Genomic DNA, 21,445 nt, shown 5'->3' with positions numbered 1-21,445 from the left:
GACGAAATAAAGAATGCAAGACACAGGATGTTACGAGGAAAGCCCTTGATCACAGGTGATCTACGGCATAAAACATCGGGAGGTGACAAAAGTCACGTTGCCTCAGACAAATGTATAAATAAAAGTAATTAGTTACAATACAAGAGCTTGGATCGATCGATATACTAAGTGTGTGAAATGAATAAAAGAATTAAGTATTGTTGTGTTCTCTTCGTGTTTGCGACTAAGTGTGTAAAAAGTAAAAATGCCATGTCTCTTAATCGATCGTCCTCCTCTATTTATAGAAGGAAAGTACAACGACTATAAACTAGTTCTTCGATAATTCCGACTGGTCTTCGGTCTTCATTAATAACAAATTCTCAGTCAAATAGGATTCCGAATAATCCTGGATCACCTGACCGAGTCTCCATTAGCCGTTGGCCTTGTTAACCAAGCATACTTCTATAAAGAAGGTATCTTGACTCTTGGTATATCAGATTGGCATCTTTGTTATTTTTCCTGAAAAAAGACATATACAGGAAATATCGGGTAACAAATAGTTAGTAAAATATAACCGAGATACCTGGCTGTTTCAGGATACCGACTCATCGGTATCTCCAGATCTGCATAGCTCAGCACACCGTGATTTCGAAACTTACCCCTAACAATATACTACCGCAAAAAATATGAAAACGTTTAAAAAGGGGGTGTGAGAAACTCACCTTGAAATTAAAGATAAACATTGCAATGAAAACCGAAAGCATGATAGCGGAACCAAAGCAACCGAAAGTGCATTAAAAAATCCGAAACGATTGAACTTCTCGAATTATCATTAAAACACAATAAAATCTAACTATCGGGATTTGAAAAGTTATATATATTTGGTTAATGGGATATTGCTCTATTTTAATATATTTTGTTAGCATTCCATGGCTTCTTATACTATAATATTATATTTAAACTTTTAATGGAATTTTAACGTTTTAAATATAATTTTAACTACATTAGAATATTAAATTAACACTATAATGAGGAATGTGATATTTGTGAATTGAAAATTTTAGTGATGGTTTTAACTCAATAAATGATTATGTTAACGAATTATAACGGTTAACGAAATTGAATTATAAAGTTAACAAAATGGGATTACAATATTATTTAAATGTTATCTCAATTAACAGTTTATGACATGAGAAATTAATTATATTTACAGAGTACAAATTTTGACGGGATCTTGAAAACGATTTATTTTTGCATATTTCACGAAACAAAATTAGTAATTGATTAACGATATAACGAAATTTAACGTTCATGAAAAAGATTGGTTTTTGTATGGAAATTGGTATAATATACTTAGGATAGGTTTATTTAACTAAAACAATTTTATTTGAATTTTAATCATTTTTATTTAATTTATTTGATTGATATTGTAAAGAAAATAGGTTAAAAAGATGTACAAAAAAGTATACATTGACCAGAGTTCGAACCCGGGTCTAGTGTAAATTAGACTTGTATCATAACCAGCTGCTCTAGCAGTACTTTTGATAAAATGAAATAGAAACCTTTATATTATTACCCAAGTTCATCATTTTCAAACAAATCCTAGCATCTGGATTCGTTCAATCGGTGTAATGTTTGGAGAAATTAGGTTAGGGGTTTTGTTCTACGGCTCAAGACGAATCAAATGCATATAAATATTACCTGGAGATGTTAAGGTTTGACGGTGAACGGTGACTCGCCGGAAACCGAATTTGGTGACTGATTTTGGGGGTTTTAGAGAGTACATTAAGCTGAATTGAGATGGTGAACAAGTTTAGACGATTTATTAAGTCCTATTTATAGTGTCAACTTGAACGGATCATTGTTAATTGATTATTATTGCGTTTGAATGTATACCGGTGGTTATAACGAAGTTCACGGATCAAATAACTTGTATTTGAATGTTATAATGCATTATGGGCGACGATTATGGACTAGACGTTAAGGATTAAAGCCATTATGATGATTTAATTGAGTCAAAATACGATATTTAAGGGTGTTAGAGGCTTGCTGGATTATTTGTGCTTCGCCGGAACCTGGTCGGAGTGATCTAACGGGAAAACGGGTATGGGAGGGGGGCTGTGTAGGCTATATATTATGAAAATAATTTAATTTAAACAGATATACATTTTTAACCCTTGCACTTTAAAGTTTGGTTTGAATTAGATTATAAACTATAATTGCATTATAAACCTTGTACTTTCAAGTTATATTAAAACATAGTTTAGATATAAAGTGCAAATTAGACCCTTGATCTTTAGAAATTGTTTTAAGACTAATAATTAAATTTTTTTTTTTTAAATAATCGAAGTTTTATATAATTTACTATATAATTAAAATATAATTTACAAGTCAGATCCCGAACCTTGAAATGTATTAAAACCGAAATAATAAGTTTATGAACTTGGATATTTGTTATATTATACTCGGGTAGTTTGCAATTTGTTTAAAGCTTTAAACTTTACGTCCCGAAGTTACGTTCATTGAACAAAATGAATAGAAAATGAATGAACTATAACTTAAATCTTTGCTAATAATTTATTAACGATATACGATGAACAAGGATACATTGAAACGAAATTTGAGAATATAATAATATATATTTATATATATTCTTTAAAACAAAAACCGAAAATTCAAAACGGGTCGGGTTATTTGGGTTTGAAAAGTAACGAATGTTTCAGGATTCACAACCTTTAGGAATTTCGTCCCGAATTAAAATAAAAATAAAATTTTAAAAGAAAACAACTAATATTAGAATATTGTTAAAAGTTTTAACAATTTCATAAATACATAAATAAATAAAAACAATAACATTGATCTTTGAATGGCCCGAAAGACGCCACAAATGGGAATATGGTAAAGACACTTATATATATGATGTACCAACGGTGTATCCACCATGCCTTTATCATACTGCACTTGTCCCGTCTTTCAAAATCATTCCATGTTTCGAGTTATTGCACACAACGTTCTTATTATGTCTTCCATGCGAGGACTTGGATAATGATGTGTCGACCCATAATTACCTTTATCGTCGGATAGTCCACACAATCCATCCCATTGTGTGGTTTTAAAACATATGTAAATAAAAACAATAAGTTCTTATGTGAAAACTTGGATATCAAGAACGATGAATTATAGAAATCAAAATTAACAAAATATATAAACAAATCCTTGAGGTTAAGGATAAACAAAAACATTTGGCCCAAATAAATGAAATAGTTGAAGTTTAAATGAAATAACAATGTGATTGAAGTTCTAATAAATTAAACGAGATTATTGAGTAACCTAGAATAATTATAACGAATGGAATCGTTAAAGTCATGAATACTAACATAATTAAACGAAACATTGAGGTCGAGAATAATAAGATAAATACATGTGGCATTAAGCCAACAAAATATAAACGTGTAAGTTGGTAAAGTATTGGGTTCGTGATTAAAATAGATAACGAAACTTTAATAACAGAACAGAGTAAGTCCTTGGAGTCAATAATGACTCGTTAAACAAATGAAAATTTTCAAATAAAATAACAATGTGAATTACAGGTCACATTGAGATTAAGAATCACAGATTAAAGAACCAAAACTTCGTCATCAAACTGAAACATTCGTCTCAAATTGATAAAATATTGAAATTAAGAATAAGTAATTGAAAATTCAACGTTAATGTAAAGATTTTCTGTTGCGCTGCGCCCTATGAAAACATTATGGAAAATCGTTAGTTAAAATTACTTGCTTAATAATATAATAGCCTTATGGCCTAAGATTTGTTTTTAGAGAAAAATCTTTTTTTATTTTATTTTAAAGATCTTTTTGAAAAAACAATAATAATATTAATAAGAATATTAATAGTAATATTAATAAGAATAATAGTAATAATAATGGCGTTAATATTAATCAGTGCAATAATGGTAACAATAATAATATTAATAAGTAAATATAATAATAATAACAATAATAATAATAATAATATGGGTAATAACTCCTTTGGTTAAAATAAAATTTATTTTAGAAAAATATTTTGATTATACTTCGTGTAACAAAATAATTTTGTGAGTATATATGAATATATATATATATATATATATTGTTAATTGACTATTTCAAATAATCGAGAATTGAAATTCTTAGTAAAAGGTGTTTATAAACGTGGCAAAGTATGCATGGAAAAGGCATGGTTAATGAGTTCAAAAAGGTTAAGCATTGAGGCAGAAAATGAATAAAATTTTAAGTGGACAAAGAAAGGCGAGATAAAGTATTGCGTGGCGGAAACGAGTTAGACCTGTCTAAGTATTGTGGGGTGCTTAGGTCGTTACAATGGTTACAGCTTGAAGTGCGAGCAATACGGTAAGGTAAATGGTTAGGAAACATGTTGTGGGGAAAGATGGGTGGTGTAGAATATGTGTGGGTTCTCGTGTATGCATCTTTGTTGGGTTGAGTTTGAGTATCCAAGAGGTGTGTTGGGTCTGGATTGGTTCAGGCATAGCTCTGTATTGTTGCGGTTAGTGATGAATATTGGTTTGTGATGATCGAGATTGCGATGGTCATTTGCTTGATGATTTGGGTTGTCATTTTATGGGTTACGTTTCGAGGACAACGTCGAGGAAAAACGAGAATACATGAAGTGTGAACAATTTGCGTGACATTGGACGTAAATATGAAATTCATATCAAAATCAAAAGAAACGTTTCATGAGAGATTCCTAAAATCGGAACCCATCTATAAATATGAAAATAAATAAAAAAGTACAATTGCATGAAACAAAATTTGAAATCGAAATGCTCATGAGTCAGTATGAGTTTTCGCATTTCAATAATACTAATCTCGTAAATTTTCGAATAAACATATGACAAATATATCAAATTTTGAAATAAAAACATGAAATTAATATAAACCTAATATAAGTAATGCAATCGAATTGAAAATTGAGTGTTTATGTGCCACTATAACTTTTCGAATTTTCAATTAAAACAATACTAATAAATGAATTATATAAAGAAAACAAATTGAAAATCGACAATTCATGCATCAACATGACTTTTCGAATTCTCAATTTTAAAACAAACGAGAAAATGAGTATTGAAAATCGACTATTCATGTATCACAATGACTTTTCAAATTTTCAGTTTTAACCCAAAACAGTAAATGAATATATAAATAAAGGAAATGAATTGAAATTCAACGATTCATGTATTACCATGACCTTTCGAATTATATTAAATAAAGAAAACGGGTTGAAACTCGACAATTCGCGTAATAGCATAACTTTTAGAAATTTCTATGAATATATAAACTCAGAAAAAGAATTAAAACTCTACTATTCACATAAACCAATGACTTTTCAAAACCGAAATATGAACAATTAAGTGTTCGGAATCACACTTATGAATTATCATAACTTGTATGTTCCAGTAAAAATAAAAAATGCGTAATCAAACCGAATCGAAAGTTGGGTATTCGTGTATCACCACGACTTGTCAGACTTTCAGTTAAAACACACAATAAAAATGCGTAATCAAATCGAACCAAAAGCTGGTTATTCGTGTATCACCACGACTTGCCAGACTTTTAGTTAAAAAACATTGTAAAACATTGAGGGTCGGAGTCACACGTCGCATGAATCACCATGACTTATGTGACACCCTTAGGAATGTCACCATATTCTTTTCACAAAGAGAACATGGTCAGTTTGAAAGCATAAAGTTATGATTCGTATGGTGTTTGGTGTGCTACATTTTGGCTTAATAGATTTCATGCCCTTCTCGAACTCTCCAAGTAAGCAACCAGATCCCGCGGCTGATTGGGATGTGTACGCATTGCTTATGCTTAGGTTTCAATAACATTGGTGTCAAGAGTTTGGAAAACAAGCACGTTCCCTTTACAGTTACTACATACCCGCCACATAGAACCGTCTTTATGAAGAAGAAATATCGGAGAACCGAAATAAAATCAATTGTAAATAATTGAAAGTCTTCGTTTTAGGCCTAAGCCTTGGACTTGTGTGTGTGCTTGTGTAATTGAGGTGCAAACGAAACAATTGTAATAAATTAATATAACATGTGCATTCGAACAATCACATAGGGCCCACATAATTTCTAATCTTGCAACCGTAAATAAATAAACAAATAAGCAATAACTAACTAGGGCACTACGTCTAGTGTCCTATCTTATAGTAACGGATCTGATACCAATCTGTAACACCCCGGCTAAAGCGGAAACGACCGTGTGACGTACAGATTGTTCAAAACACATGTGACACTATTAAGTGACAATATTATCATTAATTCATTAATACTTCAAATACAGAAGTTTAAATAAGTAATACAAGGAAAATAAATTCAACAAGCAGCATGTCTATTTCTTTCAAAAACCTAAGTCTAGTATCTTCTCCGTATGTCATCTTCTACTAACAGTACTTGTAGCATTTGTATAAAATAATGTCAACTATATGAATAGTTGGTGAGTTCACACTGTTTGATATAATACATAAAAGCATACAATTCCATGAAACTTGTGAGAAGTATAACTACAACGCGTGCAAGGGTTCTTTACACTCGAATCAATGGTCTTGAATGTAAAGAACAAACGAAGGTCCTTTCCAGTTGGTAGCAACCAACGTACTCGGATAATGAGGTCCCTTTTCCACTCGATACAATGGAACTGAGTGCAAAGGGGGGGGGGGGCATATGATCATACTTATTAAGACAACCACTTGATATCAACACATGTAAAAACTAAGCAAGTAAACACACAAGTCCATTTAGTGAATTATAGTTTGTAAACAAAATTGTAAATACTTGAAGTTGGTAGGATACGTATACTACGCCCAAAAAATATGAAAATGTTTAAAAAGGGGGTGTGAGAAACTCACCTTGAAATTGAAGATAAACATGGCAATGAAAACCGAAAGCTTGATAGCGAAACCGAAGCAACCGAAAGTGTATTAAATAATCTGAAACGATTGAACTTCTCGAACTATCATTAAAACAAAACCAATCTAACTATCGGGATTTGAAAAGTTATATATATTTGGTTAACGGGATATTGCACTATTTTAATATATTTTGATAGCATTCCATGGCTTCTTATATTATAATTATTTAAACTTTTAACGGAATTTTAATGTTTTAAGTATAATTTTAACTACATTAGAATAATAGTTTAACACAATAATGAGGAATATGATATTTGTGAATTGCGGATTTTAGTGATGGGTTTAACTCGAAAAATGATTATGTTAACGAATTATAACGGTTAACGAAATTGAATTACAAAGTTAACGAAAAGGGATTACAATATTATTTAAACGCTATCTCAATTAACAGTTTATGATATGAGAATTTAATTATATTTACGAAGTATGAAATTTGGCGGGATATTGAAAACGATTTATTTTAGCGTATTTCACGAAACGAAATTAGTAATTAATATTAACGATTTTACGAAGTTTAACGTTTATGAAAAAGATTGGTTTTTGTATGGAAATTCGTATAATATACTTAGGATAGGTTTATTTAACTAAAACAATTTTATTTGATTTTTAATCATTTTTATATAATTTATTTGATTAATATTGTAAAGCAAATAGGTTAAAAAGATATACAAAAAAGAGTATACACTGACCAGGGTTCAAACCAGGGCCTAATGCATATTAGACTTGTATCATAACCAGCTGTTGTAGCATAACTTTTGATAAAATGACAATAATAGAAACCTTTATATTATTGCCCAAGTACATCCTTTTCAAACAAACCCTAGCTTCTTAATTTGTTCAATCGGTTCAATGCTTGGAGAAATTAAGTTAGGAGTTTTGTTCAATGGCTCAAGACAAATCAAATGCATAGAAATATTACCTCGAGATGTTAAGGTTTGACGGAGAATGGTGAATCGCTATAAAACGAATTCGATGACTGATTTTGGGGTTTTAGAGAGTATATTAAGTTCAATTGAGATGGTGAACAAGTGTAGCGGCGCAGCTTGTTGCCCGCTTGCCTTCTGTTTCAATGTAATCCAAAAGACATTAAAATTATTCGATTAATCAATCAATATGTGTACATTAATCAAAAAAAAATTAAGTCCTATTTATAGTGTCAATTTGAACGAATTGTTGTTAATTGATTATTGTTGCGTTTGAATGTATACCGGCGGTTATAACGAAGTTCACGTATCAAGTAACTTTTATTTGAATGTTATAATGCGTTATGGGCGACAATTACGGGTTAGACGTTAAGAATTAAAGCCGTTATGACGAAAATACGATATTTAAGGGTGTTAGATGCTCGCCGGATTATTTGTGCTTCGCCGGAACCTGGTCGGAGTGACCCGACGGAAAAACGGGTATGGGAGGGGAGCTGGGTAGGCTGTATATTATAATAATAATTTAATTTAATCAGATTTACTTTTTTAACCCCTTTAGTTTAAAGTTTGGTTTGAATAAGATTATAAACTATAATTGCATTATAAACCTTGTTTTTAACCCCTTGTTATATTAAAACATAGTTTAGATATAAAGTGCAAATTAGACCCTTGATCTTTAGAAATTGTTTTAAGACCAATAATTAAAAGTTAATTTACAAGTTGGATCGGGAACCTTGAAATGTATTAAAACCGAAATCATAATTTATGAACTTGGATATTTGTTATATTATACTCGGGTAGTTTGCAATTTGTTTAAAGCATTAAACTTTACATCCCAAAGTTATGTTCATTAAACAAAATGAATAGAAAACGAATGAACCATAACTTAAATCTTTGCGGATATTTTATTAACAATAAACGATGAACAAGGATACATTGAAATGAAACTTGAGAATATAGTAATATATATTTATATATATTCTTTAAAACAAAAACCAAAATTCGAAATGGGTCGGGTTTTCGGGTTTGAAAAGTAACGAATGTTACACTTTCCGCGTGTCAAAGATAAGTGCTGAATACCCGTTAGGTCAATCACGTTAGGCACGTGTCGGATCCAACCGGTATATGCACCAATCACGTGGTTCAACTAAAGTGTTGAGTACCTGTTAGGTCAGCACACATTCCACATCACACTCAGTGGCGGAATACATTCAAGAACAGAGGATGTAGACTAGACTTTCTCTTCATGGCGGGGTCACACCCAAGTTAGGACGCCATTTTGGGATGAGAGTCGATTGGATATTTTAACGCTGATCCATCGACAACGCATGGCATGGTAGGAGTACCTAAACCAACCGAGATAGTAATGATACATGATAACCATGAATGCCATATCGTGGAAAGGAACCCCCCCCCCCCAAATGGCTAAACCAACCCCTAAGGCAGACCCCGGGAAGTGGGTATTCAATGGAAAGTATCCCGAGCAAACAATTACCATTAGACCCACCATCTATGGTCCAAGGGCCAGGCGCTAAAACGGCTCCTCATCAACAACACCTACGTATTTTCCCGGACACCTGCTGACATGTCGGGAGTCCCCAGGACCAAGACAGAACACCAGCTCAATGTCAACCTGGCTTTCATGCCGGTTGTTCAATAAATGAGAAAGATGGGACCGAATCGTATGCTTTAGCCAATAACATACATGGTGGTGAACCCAGTAATAGTACCAAAGTGAAACGGTCAATGGCACATGTGTATAGATTTCAAAGACTTAAACAAGGCATTCCCCAAAGACTGTTATCCGCTTCCAGAAATTGACTAGAAGGTAGACGCGCTGGTCCCGTTTCGCTTCAAGTGCTTTTTGGACGCCTACAAGGGGTATCACCAGATCCACATGGCTGTCGCTGATCAAGACAAGACCACGTTCCGCACCAAAACAGGCACATACTGCTACAAAATGATGCCATTTGGTTTAAAGAACGCATGATCCACCTATCAACACCTGATGGATAGGGGAATTCAAGGATCTGGTTGGGAAAAACCTAGAAGTATACATGGATGACTTAGTCATCAAGAGTACGGAGGAACCTTCATTATTAAAAGGCATTGAGGAAACCTTCAAGATGCTCCGAAGGATGAGCATGAAGCTTAACCCAGGCAAATATTCCTTCGGAACGGAAGAGGGTAAATTTCTGGGCGTTATTTTAACCAAAGATGGATTCAAAGCCAATCTTGAGAAGGTAGGGGCAGTTGTTAGCATGCCATCCCCCACCACAATTAAACAGGTGCAAATGCTGAATCAAGACTGGTAGCGCTAAACAGGTTACTAGCAGACCACGCCCACAAGTCATTCCCATTCGTGTCTACCCTCTATAATTGCCTCAAGAAGTCGCAGTTTCACTCGACCCCAGAGGTGGAATCTGCATTCTAGGAAATTAAATCCCGCCTAGCAGAATTCCCAAAGATAACCGTGCCAATTCCGAATGAGCCGGTAACACTGTATCTCTCCGCTTCAGATAGAGTGGTTGGCACAGTATTAATAGGAGGCAGGGATAAAGTGCAAACACCTCTTTACTATGTTAGCACACACTTAACAACACAGAGACCAGATATTCCACTATGGAGAAGCTGGTACTCGCGTTGGTCTAAGCCTCGCACCGACTACGCAGGTACTTCCAAGGTCACCAGGTCAATGTTCTCACCAACTACAAGTTATACAGCGTGTTACGCAAGCCAGAACTCTCAAGTAGCCTTACCAAATGGTTTATAGAATTTGGAGTGCACGCGATAGAATACAAGCCAAGACCAGCAATCAAAGGGCAGATGCTGGCAGATTTCATTGCAGAAGTACTCGTAGCGCGAGAAGAGGACTGCTGTAGGGAATTAGAACCTCCCGCATCACAAGATAGGGATAACATCTGGCGGCTCTACACGGACGGAGCTTCAAATGTGTAACGCCCGTAAATTTCCATTAAAAGACTTAAACCAAGTAGAGTTTGTATATTTATCGGGATTGATCCAGCATTCTTCGGGGGCCTCCTTGTCATTCTCGTATGTCAAATTATCCAACCTTTCATCCAAGTTATTGCATTTTACAAGTCTGGGGGGCCTAGATGTAACATTTTATATAAATAAACCCTAAAACTCCTTCTCCTTTCTCCTAGTTCTGATCGACGCCTCTCACCAGCCTCCCTCATCGATTTTCGTGCAGCTCCCGCCATGTTCCAGCCATCCCGAGTCTAATTCAAGGTCAGTCCTACCCTAATACAAGTCTTTTTCACCATTAAACACTTTGTTGAGCATGTTAGGGTTTGAATTTTGATTAAAACAGTTGCTGACAGATTCATAATCGTTTATTGCTCAGATTCGTAATCGTGTGCTTTGGTGTTCGTTTGATTGGTCAACTAGTGGTAGATTGAAAGCTAGTATTCGGTTGTCTAAAATAGTGAATTGTTGCGTTTAACGCGAGGTTTGAAGTAATTAACAACCAATTCAGTTTGGGTAGCTTCGGTTTGATATACGAGCTATTGGAAAATTATTTTATTAAGTATTAGGACTGTATTGGTTGTCGGTTACTCAAACGGATCGGTTCAACGCGAATTCACGTTTATTTGATAGTTAGTGCGTTGTGCTTGCGAGTTACCGACCCATCCAACTCGTGTAGTGTCGTGTGGGCTAGTAGGCTGTGATTTTATCCAATTTGGTCCACACGGGGCTGAGTTGGATGCTAAGTGATTAAACAACTCTTGAACGCGCATTTTCGTCTCACCTAGCACTTCCGGGGGTAATTTGGGAATTCTTTATTTTCGGGATTTTAAAAGGTTGGTTTTGGTAAATATAAGGTCCCGAGGGCTTTTGTAATTGAAATTGGTAAGGATGAGGCTTAGGTAACTCAAACCATGATAGAACACCTCGTAAGGTAAACGAGTCCTTTTGGTGTCATTAGTAATTATTGTGTGTAATCCGACAGGCGTGTGAGTTGTGGGGATACTTAGGGGTTCTCTAGCTCGTGGTGATCGTGTGCCTCTTGTCAGCGGAGTTCATGATGCCCCTTTTCACTCTTTTTAAGTTTTGGGCTAGCATACACATCGAACTGTTTTTACTTGATAAACCGCTTAAATGATTTTGCATAGACTCACATGTACTACGGTATATTTTGTGATGATATTTAGGTAAGTATATACATGTGTTACCTTATGGCCCATAGGCTTACTTGTAGTATGGTATGTCTTGGAATAATATATACGTATGTTTATACATGTGTTACTTTATGGCCTATGATTGGCGATGTTAATTAGTCATATTGACTAAGGATGTTTGCGTATGCCTACTTTGTGTTTGCATACGGTGGATGGTGATCTTGGCCAGGCCAAACTATACTACTCAGGTTCTAAAATCCTGTGACGGGCCCTGGAAAGCCCGTAATTTGAGAGGCTCGTGTGGCATGATCACCATCGGATGGAATTTTACGCGTTTGGGTTGTACGTGTGCTCGACCCTGATGTTATTACTTGGATGTTATGCATAGGTATATAATTATATAGATATATAAGTATGTACTTATCGTTTATTATGGATTAACTGCTCATATCTCGTATTATATTCAAACTCTTGGAATGATTTATATAAATGTCAATTATTAAAACTTGAACTCACTCAGCTCAAGCTGACTTTGTGTGTATGTTAGTGTGAGTTTCAGGTTAAGTGGAGTATGCTTACTGCTTGGACGTGCTCGAGGCTACTTGGATGGTTGAAGGCACATCTAGTTGGGAAATTTAATAATGCAAATCCATGTCTTTTCAATTATTACTAAGCATATTTAAATTTAGTTTTGGGCATATTTCCCGGTTTTTGGGAACTTGTTTTAGTACTTATGAATATTCGTTGATTTTATACTTTGAACTAGTTTTTAAAATGAAATGGATTGCCTTGAGTTTATAAATTTTGTTAAGTTTTTGGGAATCTTGACACTTATTATTCCGTTGTTATTTACTCTGAATCGGTTTTAAATGAAACGAAAATTTTCTTGGTTTCAAATTTTTATAAGTTTTTGAGATGATTACCAACTGTAGGATTCCTGGGATTCGGGGTCTTACAAAATGATTAAGGTTCGGGCTCCAGTTTAAAACTCATAGATCCTGAAGGCCATGAGTTTACATACGTCATGCACATTGAGTTCAAGAGTACGAACAACGAAGAGAAATATGAAGCCTTCTTGGCTGGCTTAATGATTTTGCGGAAACTGGGAGTCAAACACCTGGAGGTCCACGTCGACTCCATGTTGGTGGCAAACCAAGTTGATGGGTCTTATGAAGCTATAGATGAGAAAATGACTCTTTACCTAGCACAAGCCAAGGCGCTGATGCATTAAGCGTAGTGAAAACAAACAAGCTGGCGCGCTTAGTAAGCCGCCGTTAGTAAGTTTAGAACACTTAGCGAAAGACATTCGTGTAGAGATCCTGGGCTCCCCTTCAATCACCACAAAGGAAGTCCGTGTCATCATCACGGGTAGCGTGACCTGGATGATACCAATTTTCAACTACCTACCCGTCGGTATCTCGCCGGAAAAGTAAGCAGAGGCTAAGAAGGTACGCCATAAAGCGTTGAACTATCTAATAAAATATGGTATTTTATACCGGTGATCCTACCTAGGACCACTCCTCCGCTCCGTAGACTCACAAGATGCCAATTACCTCATAAGAGAAATTCATAAAGGCATCTGTGGAGTACACGCTGGACCGCGCATGGTAGTGGAAAAAATCATGAACGCGGAGTATTATTTGCTAGGCATACATGTAGATGTATAGAAACAAATTCGTAAGTGTGACCCATGTCACCACCGTGCGTCGAATACCCTCCATCCAAAAAAAACATGACACCAGTCACTATCACGTTGCCATTCCAGAAATGGGCCATTTCCTGAGGCGCCAGGGTGGGTGAAATTTTTGATAGTTGCAATCGATTACATCACCAATGGATAGAGGCTAAACCAGTCGCCACTATCACCACTACCAGCAACAAGAAGTTCATCATCTGCCGCTTTGGCTTACCCATGAACGTTGTTAGCGATAACGGAGCGCAATTTTCTTACCAGCGCATCAAAGTATGGCTTGCAGAGCTGGAAATTTGACAAACGTTCACGTCTATATCGCATCATAAGTCAATGGGTAGGTCAAGCACGCTAACCGCAGCGCCATTACGTTAGAGGTTTTAGGAAGCTTGGTTATGAAGTCTATGAAAATTTGATCCCATTTTCAAAGGGGAATTTCAGGTTGTTGGAGTAGGCCTAAAGGTTTTTGATGTTCAGCCTTGACATTGGAACAAGTAAGACACTTCCTATGTATAGGGCTATATCTGTTTACATCCCAGACCACCATTAGAATACCCTTAGATCTTAATACATCTTATCGGATCGTAAGTGAATTGAATAACGAGTTTTGTGGGCTTCATTAAAATAAGATTTCTGAGCCCTTCTGATTTTGGAATCCATATACGATTCATGAAATACGTAAGCCTATCCGACTTGGTTTCCACATGATTTTCAACACCACGATCCAATTCAATCTTAAGTATTCCTTGGTTAACGACTTGGGTAAGAGTTTGAAGGATTTGGAATTTAAGGCATGTTTGAACAACTAATCTCAATGCTCAAATGTGGTATGGTTTACCTCGTTCCTTTCGACAGGGGGCATTGGCTACGACACTCACTTTCCCGGGATGGTAGCGAATTTTGCAATCATAGTCGTTGAGTAATTCGGCCCAACGTCTTAGCCTCATATTGAGTTATTTTTGGTTTAGAGCGTGTTGCAATCTCTTGTGATCGGTGAAGATTGTGAACTCGACACCATATAAATAGTGTCTCCAGATTTTAAGAGCAAAGACTACCGCACCTAGTTCAAAGTCATGTGTGGTGTAGTTCTTCTCATGGATCTTGAGCTGACTTTGTCATGTTGCATTAGAACGCAACCGAGACCTTGATTCGAGGCATCACAATTAACAACGAAGCCATCGGTTCCCTCGGGGAGGCTAAGGATTGGAGCATTGCAAATTTTTTGCTTAAGCAATTGGAAAGTGTCTTCTTACTTTTGCTCCCAACGAAAGGGTTTGTTCTTTTGGGTTAACGTGGAAAGAGGTAAGGCAATCCTAGAGAATTCAGATGGGGTTTTTGGTTTGACCCAATTCCTAATGGCCTCGATTTTGGCGGGATCCACATTAATGCATTTGTCATTGATGACATGGTCCAAAAAGTGAACTTCATGTAGCCAAAACTTGCATTTTGAGAACTTAGCATAGAGTTCTTCTTTCTTCAAGAGGTCTAAGATTTGACGAAGATGGATTTCATGATCTTCTTCGGTGCGGGAATAGATTAATATGCTGTCTATAAATACGTTGATGCATTTATCCAAAAAGGGTTTGCAAACTCTGTTCGTAAGGTCCATGAATGTTGCAGGTGCATTAGTTAGCCCAAAAGGCATAACCATGAACTCTTAATGTCCATAGCGGGTTCGGAAAGCGGTTTTAGGAATGTCTTCTTCAAACACTCTAAGTTGGTGGTATCCAGATAGGAGGTCGATTTTGGAAAAACAAGTGGCTCGTTTGAGTTGATCAAAAAGGTCATCGATGTATGGATATGCGGAGTTCACGGTAGTCTATGCATATGCGGAGTGATCTATCCTTTTTCTTGGCAAATAGAACTGGAGCTTCTAAGGTGAGTAGCTCGGTCTCATGAATCCCTTGTCAAGAAGTTCTTGCAATTTGCTCGAAATCTCTGGCATTTATGACGGGGCAAGATGATAAGAAGATTTGGCAACAGGTGTACCACCAGGTATAAGGTCAATTTGACATTCAACTTGACGAGGTGGGGTTAATCCAGGTAGATCATTAGGAAAGACTTTAGGAAATTCCTTAATGATAGGAATGTCTTGAACTTTTCTTGACTCAGGCCTCTTTTCAACAATGTAGGCCAAGAAAGCATGGTATTGCTTCTTTAGGTAGGTCCGAGCCTTCCTGCAAGAAACAATCTTTAAGCCCACACAAGGTTTATCCCCAAGAATCTCGAACGTGTCACCATATGGGAGGGGTAAACGAATGAGCTTTTCTGAACAAACAGTTTCTGCACAATTATGAGATAACCAATCCATGCCTATGATGACGTCGAAGCTTCCAAGCGTTATAGGGATCAAATTAACCGAGAAGGTATGATCATTCAGTTTTTAATTACAACCAGGGATGATAGAATTCACATTTGTTAACTTTCCATTGGCTATTTCGACAATGTAAACGGGTTCTAGCTTGGAATGGTTTAAATTATGTATAGGCTCAAGGTTTAATGAGACAAAACTTTATCGGCACCGGTATCAAATAGAATAGACGCAGGATGACTGTTTATACAAAACGTACCGGCCACCACCATGTTATCTTCACGAGCTTCATTGGTACACATTGTGAAGGTGTAGCCACGAGCACCTTGGTTCTTGTTGAGTTGTGGGCATTGGGTTTTGAAGTGATTAGGCGCTCCGCATTGATAACAGGCCCTCGGGTTAGCAAGAATTATGGCACGATCAGTATTTTCTGGATTGAGTATACGACAGGTAGCAATCAAGTGACCAGAACGACAACATTTGGTACACAAGCGACGGGGGGTGCCAATAGGGTGATGATGTTGACACTTGACACACAGTGGGTGTGGCCCTGTGTATTGTTTCCTAGTAGGATGAGTAGTAGGAGCTGGAGTCGGAGCTACTTGGGTAAGAGGGATCGCAGGTGTTACCTTAACAAAGTTCTTTGTGGCCTATTGTTTGTTATGGTGAGGTTCTGATTTCTTTACCCCCTCGGCCGCAACTCATTTCTCCCCCTTCCTAATGAGTACTCCAGCTTTAACCAAATCGTCCTTGAGGGATGCGGCTAAACGAATTACAGCTTCCAATGTAGCGGGCTGGCTCCCCATAACGTTGCCCCGCATTTGAATAGGTAGGCCACCAACGTACCGGTCAATATTTTGTTTTAAATGGGTAACAAGATGAGGGACCAGAGTACATAGTTCGTGGAAGCGTTAGGTGTATGCTTCACTATCCCCACTAACTTGGGTGTGATTCCACGTTTCGGACTCCAACTTTTTCATCCCACTTTCTAGACAGAATTCTTCGATCAACAGGGCCTTGAAGTCGTCCCATGACATGGATTGTACAACATCCCTACCCTTGTCCCTTTTTTGGGCATTCCACCATGAGAGCACTCATTCTTCGAATGCACTTGAATCCATCTTAACCTTGTGGTTTTCGGGCAGTTAGTGTGGTCTAGGGTATCTTCAAAGCTTTCCATCCATTGAAGTAGAGTCTTGGCCCCTTTTGAGCCAATATACACTTTGGGCTTGGAATCGGTAAACTGTTTGAATATGAAGCTACCTCGGTTTGGGTTATTAATGGAATTCGCATTGAGTTGGTTGATCATATTTAGCAGCACAACAACGATTTGTTGCAAGATGATTTCAGCCATTTCGGCGGTTTCAGCGGGGTTATGACGTGGTTGCACATTTTTATTGGCGTTGGATGGATCACGACGAGGAGGCATCTATAAGTAAGAGGTTGCAAAAGTGAGTAGACATGTAGAAGACGAGGAAAAAGAAACAAAACTCTAGATAGAAACTGTTTAATAAAATATTTACCAATCAAAGTAAATAGACCCTTATAATGTGAGTGAAGACGTGATTTAGCCTAAAAGTGGACACTCACTCCGAGAATTCCAGGAAAGCATAATACGTTCCGTGATGATTGGGATTTGTGGGAAATGCTTTCCTAGACAGAACACTCAACGTACAGGCATCCACCCTTCCAGATTGCCCGTGTTTCCCTTATTAGGACCTAAGACTTTGAAGGGATCTTTAAAATAATTTAGGTTTCAAATATGTTGATAAAGATGTATAACATCAAAATAGTAGTGTAGGTTAGGATCACATAAACATATATATGGGTCCTAATAAGGGGTTGTAGACTTGTAGTCTAGGTCGGTGGTAGTGGTTTTACCTAGATCTCTACAACCAAGGCTCTGATACCAATCCATCACACCCTACACCACGCAGGGAAACCATGGTGCGTGAATTCATGATTGATAATAAATTCCAAGGTAATAAAGATAACCACAAGTTATTACTAATTAAGTTGAATCATTTACAGGTTACAATAGTTCAAACCATGCAAACATCCAACATCTCCCATACTTGAAACATAAAACATTACAAATTTGTTCGTTATTCAGTTTCTAGGCCATCCTTAGTTATCTTGTCTTGACCTAAGCTTGATTACCTGAAACATTTAAGAAAACGGGTCAACTAAAAAGTTGGTGAGAAACATAGGTTTATGAAAACGGTTATGAAAATATTGTGTGATTCCCATATCAAGATAACATATTATAAATATGCGAAATTTGATAATAAAGTTGGATTAAGCATGACACTCAATCTTGATAATGATGATAACAAATGAGGTATAAGCCACACAGGCTATCCTAAGCTTTAGGTCCCAACCCAAAGGGTTGTCCTAATGTTGACGTTTTCCAATCTATGGCCATATTTGTACTAACAAATACTTGAATAAAACATGTTAATGATTTCATACGATTATCACGATATCAAATAATGCACAAATATAATATGAGCACTTGATAATGGAATTATGTAAAACAAGATTTAGGATTACATGTCCCACCTAAAAGTAAGTAAAAGTGGGCTATGAATCTCATGTTGAACAAGAGATTGTATGCTCAAGTAAGCTTGGGTACCCACGAGTTATTATTGATGCCATAGAGAATTAAATATACTTAAATTTGGGTTGGATGTTGTTATGAGAATGCTAGATTTTAATAGGATACCAATAGGCGAAAGGTAGAATGTAAAGATGTTGGTAAGGTTGTTTTCTGTTCTGGACAGATTCTGACCCGGATGTTCACACTCGCTTTCGAAATTTCAAAAGTTAATAAAATGTTATGAAAATTTCTAGTTATTAAATTATTGTGTTATGAACAACTTTGGTTTAGAAAAGTTACTGATTTGGATCCCCGAAATATGAGAAAATTGTCCATCTTTCAGAAGTGTGCAGATCTGCGCACATTTTGAGAGAGGGTTGTTTAGAGGTCCACACGAATGTGTTTTTTGACGTTCTTTATATAGGTGAATTCATCTTTTGTCGAACTAAGTTTTAAAAATCAAGATTTAACTTATTTGGCTTTGTTATAAATAATTTGTGAGTGATACAAAATCGGGTCAAAAGGCTGTTAAGACTAGGGTTGCAGACATGTCCACCTTAGCGGGATTTTTAGCAATTTCGGGTTAGGATATGTTAATTGCAGGTACCTAAACTTGTTTTAGAGGGGATTCACGAAATGCGAAGGTATTTCCATCCTAGCAAACAGGATACATTATTAACTTAGTGCGGATTCACAGAGTGCAAAGCAAACGGGATTGAAAGATGATCCTTGGTTGATGTAGACCACAATTAGGATCTCTAGATGTTACAGCTTGTATCTCAAAGTGCGGAATCCCATTGAGATTGAGCACAACAAGTAAACATTAAGCATATATTTCATTGATAACTTCAAAGAATACAAGATATGACACTTAGGCAACTTTCTCTCTCTAGTCTCTCACTCTAACATTCACCAAAAGTCTGATGAATAACGCATAAGTCCCCTATTTATAGGAAACAACATGTAAGACACCAATATAAGTTATACGGCGCATATGTTATGCGCCACATAACATATGCGGTCCTTGTGACTTATGCGTTAATAAAATATACAAAAACATACATTTTACATTTAAATCCCTATACCATCATATCTAAGACATCTAAGACCCTAGCAATAGACATTATGTTCTAACAAACTCCCCCTTGGGTATTGCTAGGTCTTCAATTTTCAATCTTTAGTCTTTCATCCCAAAAATCCTTTCTCGATACTCCCTCCTCATATCCTCCCATGAACGTTTATTTGAGGGCTTCTGATTTGTGGGAATAGATATTCCAACACCCTTATATTGGAATTTCTTCAATGAAGCAATCCGTATCTTCTCTTTAATATCCTACTCTCTTTCCTTCTCTTTCTGTTCTTCCTCTTCTCCCATCTTGAACCACTTGCTCCTCCACACTTCTCCGGAATGAATTTTATATTTATGACAAATCTTTATTACTTTCTGGTATTGCATAGCAGACGCATGATGTTTATCTCGTGACACTTGTATCTTACACTTATGTAGCGTCTCTATATCCTTCTCCGAGCAATTCTCTAACCACATAGGATCCATAACATCAATCACATCCCACACTCCATCTCGGTTCAAAACAATTTGAGCTTCACCCCTGTTCTCATCATAGTACCACCATCTAAAATAAACATGGAAGTCTTGCTTCATAGGGTACATAGGAATCACTTAAAGAGTTTCAGGCTGCTTGTATCTCCAAGTCTTCACAAAATCATCTGTATCAGGATCTTTCGTTACTTTTGAGACATGAAGATATGGTGTTTGAGGAGTCCAGCTTCTAAATATGCATTTAGCTTGACGTTCAATAAAATCCCAAATCTCCTTCACCGGCCCACGTTTGGGACAATACAACAACTCCTTCCATGGTAGAGATTTCAACTCGCATAGACTTTCAAAATACTGTACGCCATACGTTCTCCTCACAACAACCTTTCTAATCTTCTTCAAGTAAGCTATACTCACAACTCCGCCCAGTTTTACTTCCTTTTCTTTCTTATAATACTTGACTGGATTCAAGTATATGCGTTTTGGCTCAATTTTCCTCCTCTCAAACCAATCATTCTGTTCTTGACTGTTCACCTCAGCTTCTTCAGTTGTCTTGCCTTTGTCAAAGGGTATAGGATTCCCTTGACTATCAAATTCCTGACTTATTATTTCAATTTCCTCATCAAATTCTGGATATACATGATCAGTAGCATTTACATACGTCACTGGTTCCTTATCCAACTCCTCTTCTTCAATACGTTCATTCACCAGAACATTATCATCAACTGACTCAAATCTATCTCAAAATCAAAAACAAATTCTTCTGCAGTATATTTAGCATCTTAGCAAGATCAGCTCGAATAACCTCAATTTCTCCTTCCTCTAACTCTTCTCCAGTAGATGAAAATCTCACAGGAGGCTTGCATGCTATAGGATCAACATCAAGTATCTCAAGCTCATCAACATTACCACCGGATTGAGTTGTTCCCTGAGCAAATTCACTTTCAACCACTGGTTCTACAACATGTTCAACACTCGTACTTGTACCAGAACCAATCAACACACCCAAACCACCTCCAGTACTAGGATCATCCTTATCATCATCATCATCATCATGAGAAGGAGAATCACCATAGTCTAACAATTCTTCATCTTCCTCCTCATCCTCTGGCTCATTGGTATAACAGGCTCTATGACAACTGGTTCTATAACAACCTGCTCAATCACTATCTCAACACTCTATGCAACAATTGGTTCCACCATTGATATAAACTTTGAAGAAGAACCTCCACATCTGGAGTATCAACATTCACAGCTGGTTCATC

Source organism: Bidens hawaiensis, unplaced genomic scaffold (assembly GCF_021521415.1).
Source record: "Bidens hawaiensis isolate Kalapana, Puna unplaced genomic scaffold, B.hawaiensis_p1.1 tig00039116_1, whole genome shotgun sequence".
NCBI lineage: Eukaryota > Viridiplantae > Streptophyta > Magnoliopsida > Asterales > Asteraceae > Bidens > Bidens hawaiensis.
This window is presented reverse-complemented; position numbering follows the sequence as displayed.